Raw genomic sequence first — 9,203 nt, forward strand, 5'->3', positions numbered from 1 at the left:
AACTTGCAGGTCGTGAAGATGGAGGCTTAAAAGTTCCATATTGTCGTCTTTTTCCTCTACGTAGGAAAAAACAACGGTAGGCTTCCCGCAGTTTACAGCCATATGTCCCAGTTTGTGGCATTTATAACAGCGGATCGGCCTAAAACATTCGAATTTTCTTTTCTGTTCCTTTTGTGTGATTTCCCCGTTAAGTTCCTGCGGGCTTTTCCTCCACGTCTACAGGCTCCGATCGTCTAGTCTGCGAACCCCTTTTGAACGGAAATGGTTCCCGCGGTCCATTACGACCGTCCCAATTTCCGTCCTCGGCGTTCAACTTTCTACTGGTTGCATACTCTTCGGCTAATTCAGCCGCCCTTTCCACAGTGTTTACATTCCCTCTGTCTTGCGCCCACAGTTTCACAGCTTGGGGGATGGTTTCGTAAAACTGCTCTAGACACATGCATTCAATGATCATGTCTCTGCTGTCGTACGCTTCCGCGCTTTTCAGCCACTCGACTAGGTTGGCCTTTAAGCGACATGCAAACTCCGGATATCCCTCGCTATCTTTCTTGCCTGTGCTCCTAAACCTTTGCCGAAAAGCTTCGGCTGAAAGGCGGTATTTCTTCAGGAGACTAGCCTTAACTTTTGCATAATCATGTGCATCATGTGCACTCAGTCTGGCGATTACTTCCGCCGCCTCACACGGCAACATAGACAGCAACCGCTGTGGCCATGTACTCGGGCCGAAGTTCATCTTCTCGCAAGTCCTTTCAAAATTGCTTAGGAACAAGCCTATGTCGGTCCCCACTTCAAATGGCTTTAATAGCCTGTCCATGCGGTACGATTCTGCCTCATTTTATCGTCCCAGAGCCCCTTCACTTCCTTGAGACAACTCCAAACGTTTGCTTTCAAGTTCCAGTTGCATGTTTCTGAACTCGCGATCTTTATCGCGTTCCTCCCTTTCTTTTCCCTCTCGTTCTTCTATCTTTTTCAGAAGTTCAAACCCCATTTCAATTTCTTCCTCACTGGCCTGTTCGGAAATTAGCTGCAATAATTCCGACTTTAGCATTTCATTGCGTACATCTAGACCCAGTTCCTCACCAACAATCAACAACTCGTCTCTCAGGAGTGTCCTTAACTCCATGATTACTGCTTTACTGCCTCGGTCCTGCTCGCTAAACCTAGCTAGGAAAACACAACCTAGCTAACACTCAACAATCTAGTTTCCCTACTGTTCTAAACAGAACAACCATAACATGAAGCCTAGAGAGTCAAAGCAAGAACCAAGCACTCACCGCAGACACAGCACCACGTCGCAAAGTCCATCCCACCGCTGCCACCAGTTGTCAGGATTGGGGGCTCAATCCCATCGCTCGTAACCATTTGTCAAGATTGGAGTCCGGCATGAATTCGAAGGTAGCTGGCCCATGCCGTCGTCCAACCTATCCACGCTGAGCACGTTGATGAAGGGAAGGACTGCTTCTCATCGAGGACAAGGAATACGGGTTTGTATACAGTATTTACATGCAGTTCATCAGTCTAGCATGACTGCGAGAGAAAGTACGTCAGTCTAACACGACTGCTTTAGAGAGTGTCTCAGTCTAACATGACTGCTTAAGAAATTGTCTCAGTCTAACATGACTGCGTAAGAAAGTGTATCGAGCATCCGCACAACAGCCGTTTATAAACACTCGGTCCTCCCCCGATTCCAAGGTGGCGGAAACGTTCGTCCATCATCGTAAACACGCCGCCTCTCCCCGGGACGGCTTACACACACACACACACACACACACGCAGTGTCACGCACACACACACACAGGTGCACGTTCCGGAGCCGACGTCAGAGGGGATTCGTATAACTCGGAGCTGACCCCGGTAGCGCGCCCGGATAGCACATTGTCTTGCGTCTTGGTCGGCGCGCGAGAAGGACCCGTGAACTGCGTTCCCGCGGCATCTCCCCCCCCCCTCATAGCATATCAGGTCCGCGTTGGTGGGTTTGGTAACAATAGTTGGCCCGCCGAACTCATTCAGTCACAACGGCGACGAGGCTAGAGCGTAACGGTGGCGGTTTCATCACAAAGCCTGCTTCGTCAAACGCATCCGAGCTGAAGCGACGGAGAGTGGAGGACGCGTGTATTGTTCCCGACACAAAGTTGACTTAGTCACGCCGTGGCTAAAGGTTGGCCGCGGCGCTCCAGGAAAAGATGACGCCCGCGGTCGCAACTGGTTGGCAAAACTTGCACTGCAGCTGGCCGTTCTTAACAGCATGAACAAGCTCGGCCTAATGCATAAGCATAATTTTCATGAAAAAGCACGCCTAAGCTTTTCACTACAAGTAAAATTTAAATAGGGGAAGGCCACATTAATATATGCGGGCTTGTTTCTTGGGCGATAGAGTACACATCTTGTTTTTGTCGCGTTTACTTTGGAGCGATAGCTTATGCTCCATGGGTTAAGTAATTCGAGGACACCATGTTCTCTGTTTCGTAGTGTATATATATATATATATATCGCAGTCCATAAAACATAGGCTTGCATCATCCGGATAAAAAATAAAGGTTGTATTGTTATCCATGTTTACTAAACCATTAACATGTACGTAAATTAAAAAGAAGTAGGCTCCTGATGCTGCCTTGTAGCATGTAACTCGCTATATTTCTCTTACTATGTCTGCAGTAATTATTTCACTTCTTTGCTGCCGATATTGAAAGTAGATTCTTATGACGGCCAGGAAGTTACCCCGAAGCCCATAATGTTCCAGTTTTTTTAAAAAGTGTAACCGGTAAATTCTGTCAAATGCCTTGGAGTACTCAATAAAAAAAACTCAGTGCCCTTTCACTCGGTGAAGAAGGATGATCAGCGAAGCTGTACATGTGGGCCCCTCAAAGGCGAACTGCACCTCCGCAGCGGGTCGGCCCGGCATTTCACTATCTTCGGGATCGGCCCACGTATGGGGATTGCCTTACGCCTGCTTCACCTCCACCGCTGGTCGGGCCAGTATTGCACTATCTTCGGGATTGGCTCACGTATCGGGAGTGCTTACCGCCTGCTTAACCTCCACCGTGGGTCGGCCCGGCATTTCGCTATCTTCGTGATCTGCCCGCGTATGGGGAGTGCTTAAAGGAGTACTGAGACAAAAAAAATCCACGTGGTTTTTTCTGCTTTAATAAGTAGTTATTGACCCAGTAATCACGGAACGAAACCTCACTTACGTCAGAGCGCGACAGGTAATTTTTTGCAGTCTTTTTTTGTAGCGACCAGTCGAAGTTTCGGTTCCAGAGAGCAAAGAGATGGGGCAAACGGGAGTGTAAACAAAGTGGTCACGTGTTCGCAAAAAGCCATGACGTATTGTCGTGCGACTGCCGCATCGGTCGGACGACCGCAGCCAATGACAGCGCCGGTAGCGTGAACGTCATGGCCACGTGGTAGACCCGGCGGGGCGGCGCCGGCGAGCGGGCGCCTCGCCGCTCCGATCATGGCTGTTTTTTTTTGTTTTGTTTTTTTTTCTGGTCGAAACGCGGGCCTCTTTCGCCGCTGATGACGGCGCATAAATGGGCTACAATTTGTTTCAGACACGAAATAACTCCTAGAATAAAGTGACCACGAAAGAGTGCGAGTTAAAAAACGTTGTGCGAAATAGTAAATCGTTGGCGTGATTTCTACTCGGACGCAGTAAGCGCAGACGCGCCAGCAATCGTCTGTATACGAAGCGGCTCGCCTGACTGGCCTGTTTACTCATCGCTACTATCGGCTCCGGGAAAACTAAGCGTATTTTCATTTAAGAGAAACATAAATGTTCAGGCATTGATTGTACTGACGAATTTAGGCGCTTTATTACGAGATGTGGACGCATCGCAAGGACCCTCGGCCCCGGATAGACGGTCGGCGAGCTAGGCCTACATCGTCTCCCAGCGATCGCAAGCTCGCTTGGCATGCTCGTTCGCTTCTGTTGGCGCCAAAGAAATCAAATGTGCTGCAATTTAAGCGTGACATAACTGTGCACACGTTGTGCCGACTAACATAGGCGCTTCGTTATACGAGCTGCAAGCGATCGTGTCACAAGCGCAACCGGTGTCGGATTCGATGGCCCAGCGAGCTATGCCCGCCGGCGCTTGGCCATCGGCGGCTGTCAACGGATCCGATATACTGCTAACGCGACCCTGCGGAAACACGTCTACAGTGCTCGCATAGACGTGTTTATATTGTCATCGTTTGTTTCAAACACGATAGCTGTGCAAATACGGTCGCTTTCACTTTCTGTTCGAAGTTGCGCGCCGGATTCCGAACTTCCACGCAGGGGCGCCGGTTCTGGGCCGCCGCTCGCTCAATTGTACCATGTGTCCCGAATCGCCGCGTGCGGCAAGTCGCACACGACGCGCCGTACTACAGATGGCACGGAAAATCGCGCCATGTGTCTCGCGCCTTAGACGTGGCCAATCACTTAGCGACTCACATATTGCGGCCGGCGACGGCGAGGACGAACCTCAAGAAAACCCTCGCATCGGCCACAATCAATGGTAAGACACAAAAAATCGGCGTTGAACGTTGTGGCAGCGCAGTCAAGCTGATAGTTTGGGAAATATCCCGATGGACACGACAAAAACTGCAGTTGCAGCAACACGGAGCGCGTCCCACTACGAGTACAACAGCTAGAACAAGCAACAACAGAGGAGAAGAGCACGTGTAAGCCGCATGGCAGCCAACGAAAATTCGTGACGTAGCCACATGACGTAGCGTTTTCTTGGCTATTTACAATCCCGGTTGCTGTCAATGTCGCGAGGTGCTCTGTTTTGCGGTTGGCTGGGCGCACGTATTTTAAAATTGATTTTAAATATGTTCTAAGCGATATTCGCCGCTGATATTTTATAGACGATGTGTGTGTGTGACCAACTAAATCGATCTCACAAGTTATCTCGACTTCAAATTTTTGTGTCAGTGCTCCTTTAATGCCTGCTTAACCTCCGCCGTGGGTCACCTCGGCATTTCACTATCTTGGAAATCGGCCCACGTATGGGGAGTGCTTACCGCCGGCTTAACCTCGGCCGTGGATCGGCACGGCAATGGACTATCTCCGGTATTGGCATGCGTATGAAGAGTTTTTTGCTTACCACATGGACACGAAAATTTCCTTGGACGGTGGAGGTATACAAATTCGCTGTAAAATTCCGAGTGTGTACTATTACTTTTCAACTACATCCATTATAATTTTTTTTTTGCAACAGTAGAGCGGTTTTTGTTCAACGCAGCTCTGTGAAACCGAAACCAGGAGGCGTCATAATATTAGGTTTACTTCAAGATGATCCCATTCGTTTATGTAATAATTCTTCCATTAGATTCGAAAATGCCGGCTCAATTGAACTAGGTCCGCAATTTGATATGTTAGTTTTGTCGCCGCCTTCCGAAATATCTCAAACATTGGCCACCTGAAAATGCACAGGAACAGTGCCTAACGCAAAGATTAAGTTAATGATGTACATGAAAAAATATCAATTATGCGATTAATTGGCTGAATTTGTAGGCCATCAACGCCGCAACAAATGCCGGTACTAGGAGGCGTAAATTCAGCCGTGACTTCCTTAGTTCCCGAAAACGGGGATTAGGTTTCAATAATTTGTGCGTGCTAAACCACACAAAATTTTCATCACGTGAGCTCTACCCAACCGTCGTAAAGAAGTCATTGAAAGGCTAAGCCACATCATCCCCAATAAATTAATTATTGTCCACAGTTACTTTACTGGGGTATGTGTCCTAGTTGGAGCATGAATTACGTAGTCTATTTAATTTTTCCCCTCAGGACCTTCATTAAAGTTTTGCATCCATCCATCCATCCATCCATCCCAAATATATTCAGTTGTTTTAGTTCATTCAAGGTCGAAAAATTTTGATTAATGTATTCATGTTTATTTGTTCACAATTTTATTTGCGGCGCACTGCACTAGGATTTGGAGCAGATGATCCTGAAGAACACAACAGAATAATGTATAATTTATCGGTTGCATATAAGACAACTTGCCAAAACATATCCTATATTTCATGATAATTTTGATGTAAGGTGATTAATATATATGACAAATGTAGAGGCCCAGAGACACGTACTTTATACATACCCCAACAAATATAGCATATTCTTGCGAATTACAATCATATCAAGGCAACATACATACAAAAGAAAATATGCAGATCGCGCGCACTGTGGCAATCGATGTAAGCGAAGCTTTCTTTGCTGTTTCAATCAATCAATCAATCAATCAAAAAGTGAGCTTTATTTAGACAAGTGAAGGAATGCGTACAAAAATAGTTCGACCAAAAGCCTATGTGGCTAGTAGCTGTTTGCTGTGCTGATTGACAATAATTAGGGGTAGTGGTGACTATGAATGTTTAATTTCTTCAATGTTCTCTCCAACACAAAAGTGGTGAGTTGTATTAAACGTTACCTCGGGTCCACCACTGCTGCTTGTCTGCGTAGTACACAAAACACAAAGGTAGAGGTGCGTGCTTGAGGCTTTGTTGTGCGACATATTTCATAACCTCTGAGATGGTTGAACATTTTCATTGCCTCACATGGCACATCGCATCGTGGCAGAAGCATTAAAATTCAATTGGAGAATAGGGTTGTACGTGCCAAAAGAACAATCGGATTATGAGGCAGGCCGTAGTGACACACTCCGCATAAATTTTGGCAACGTGTTCATTAACATGTCCCTAAATGAAAGTGCGCGGGCGTTTTTAGAGCGCAGCTCTTTGCCGTCCGTTCCTGGGTTTCGCGTCGTCGTCGGCGTTGTCGTCGGCCTCGTAACCAGCTCCGCCCCCCTTTCATCCCCCCAGCGCTAGCAGCGACCGACTGATACCGCTGGATGCCGCTGACGCCGCTAGAGAGTCAAGATAACGTGACTGCATAGAACACCGTCGCCGCCATGCAGAAAGAGGAGGAAAGGGTCCCCCCCCCTGTTCTTGTGTGGCGGATAGGGTGCTCTTCAGTTGCCGACGCGCCGGTTATTTCACGTAGGCCCCGGCACGTCGACGAATACGTGACCACCTTCCCACGGCTAGACCTGGTTCTTAGCGCTGCGGAAGCGAGGGTATCATATTGTTTGTGTCGGCATCGGCGGCGTTGTCCCTGAAACCAACTCCGCAGCTGGGGTTGACTCACTATCGGCGTCAGCGGCATCAGTCAGTCGCTGCTATCTCTTCCCTCCTCCCTTTATCGTGTTGTCCGCTTGCTGCGCGCGCTTCTGCCCCCATCGTTTGCCGCTGGGTGTACACGCCGCCCCCCTCCCCCCTCTTCCTGCGAGTCTCCGGTTGTCAAAGCGCCGGCTCGAACTTAATTCCTTTCTTCGCTCCTCCTCCAATGCAACCCCTGTGCGGTGGCAATCAGAGAGCCAGATCGGTGGCGGCGGATCTGTATATGTGCACCGCCCGAGTCGAAATTGCCGCTGCCGTTCGCCCTGTGCGGTGGCAATCAGAGAGCCAGATCGGTGGCGGCGGATCTGTATATGTGCACCGCCCGAGCCGAAATTGCCGCTGCCGTTCGCCACTGCGAAATTATCTGCCAGTTCTTTCTGAGCCATGAGCGAGACGATCGATGGAAGTCCTCCGTCTGCTGCTGCTGCTGCTGCTGCTGCTAAATGAGCTGCCAGAGCAGAGGCCCAGCGCCGTCGCCGTCAGAATCCAGAGGTGCGTGCCGCCGAAGCAGAAGCTTACCGTCGCCGCCGTCGAGATGATCCAGGAGTACGGGAAATATAAAAAAAAATTCTGCGATAGCGCATACATGTGTTGCTCGATTTCTTTGCCTCAATCTATCGAAAAGGTGAAACAGCTTATTTGCTGCTCTCAAATTTCGCATTAGGAAGTAACGTAATCGTCGGTAATTTTTTATTTCGCCCCCGTCGGAATACGGCTGCCTCGGTCAAATCCGCAAGCTCGAGCAATGCCATAGCCTCAAGACTATCTCGGCGGGCACAGAAGTGTTGATTTGACGTGCGACCGCTTTCGTTGTGGCACCTAGACCTTGCGGCGCGCTTTATTGCAGCTCTGCTTCTGCACGCCCTGCGCAAGTTGTCCGCTAGACATATTTGTGTGACTTTATTTTTCAGAAATAGCAGAAACGCACCGTACCGTAGCTTGAACTTCAGTTTATCCGGCGTTTCCTTGCCTTGTGACGTCACCTTTCCCTCCCCCTTGCATTTGTATGGGAACTGCGAGTGAAGAGTGGCAAGGCTATTTCGTGACTCGTTTCGCGACTTCGTCGGTTCTACCCATTCTCTGCCTCCTCTTCCCCTCCTCTCTTTCATTCCATCTAGATTCCCTCTGGACTTGCATGTTGGTAGAAAGGTGAGCGTTTGCATGTGTCACGGATAATTACAGCTGTCAAGTGAATTTGGCGACGACCCGGTAGCTCCAGAGGGTATTGTGCACATTCAGCGCAGTGCGGTCCAAACGAGTTCATTGCTTCCCTTTTCTTCTCTTGCACGGCTAAATTATTCAGGCGCATAACCTGATGTTAAAATCTGTGGCAAACATTGTGCTTACGCAAGATTCAGTTTAGGCGCGGCATAGCATACCCCGTTTCACAAATTTAGTGCGAGAATGGTCGTATAGCGATGCCCTTTTTCAACCGCGGCATATATCTCCAGCAAGTGTGGTCCTCTTGATTCAAATCGTGCCTCTGTTGCTGCTTAGGAAGGTTTCAATAACTCATCAATTGCTAGTGAGCATCTGTCCTGTCTGCCTGGTCTCTTTTTTTTTTCGTGCAATTTCTTTTTTTCCGTTCACTGCAATGTTCGACATGCAACACCAACTTGCCCAACAGTCTACCCTACTTAGTCAATTCTAATGTGTCATAATTTTACGTTTACAACATAGCATTGTGAATGAGGGATGAAAGTGGATGACAACCGACGCCTTGGAAAACTTGTCATGTCTCTATTTCTTTATAAGGAAAGGAAAAACCAACAATGCATTAAACATCTTTGCTAAAGTGAAATTCTAGAGCAGATCAGTGAAATAATATTGTTAACACAATGTATGGCAGTGCGGTCAGCAATATGGTCTACTTTGTAGATTTTGGCAAAATATTTGCGACACTTGAGGAACATTTTTCAACAGAGGATGTCGACGAGTAGAACCTCTGATTAACGCCAAATACTATCAGTAGGTATAGTTGTGCGACGTCACACGCTAGAATAACCTTTACAATTATTTTATTACAGATCCGTGTTTCACAT

This window comes from Dermacentor variabilis, chromosome 4 (assembly GCF_050947875.1).
Source record: "Dermacentor variabilis isolate Ectoservices chromosome 4, ASM5094787v1, whole genome shotgun sequence".
Lineage (NCBI taxonomy): Eukaryota > Metazoa > Arthropoda > Arachnida > Ixodida > Ixodidae > Dermacentor > Dermacentor variabilis.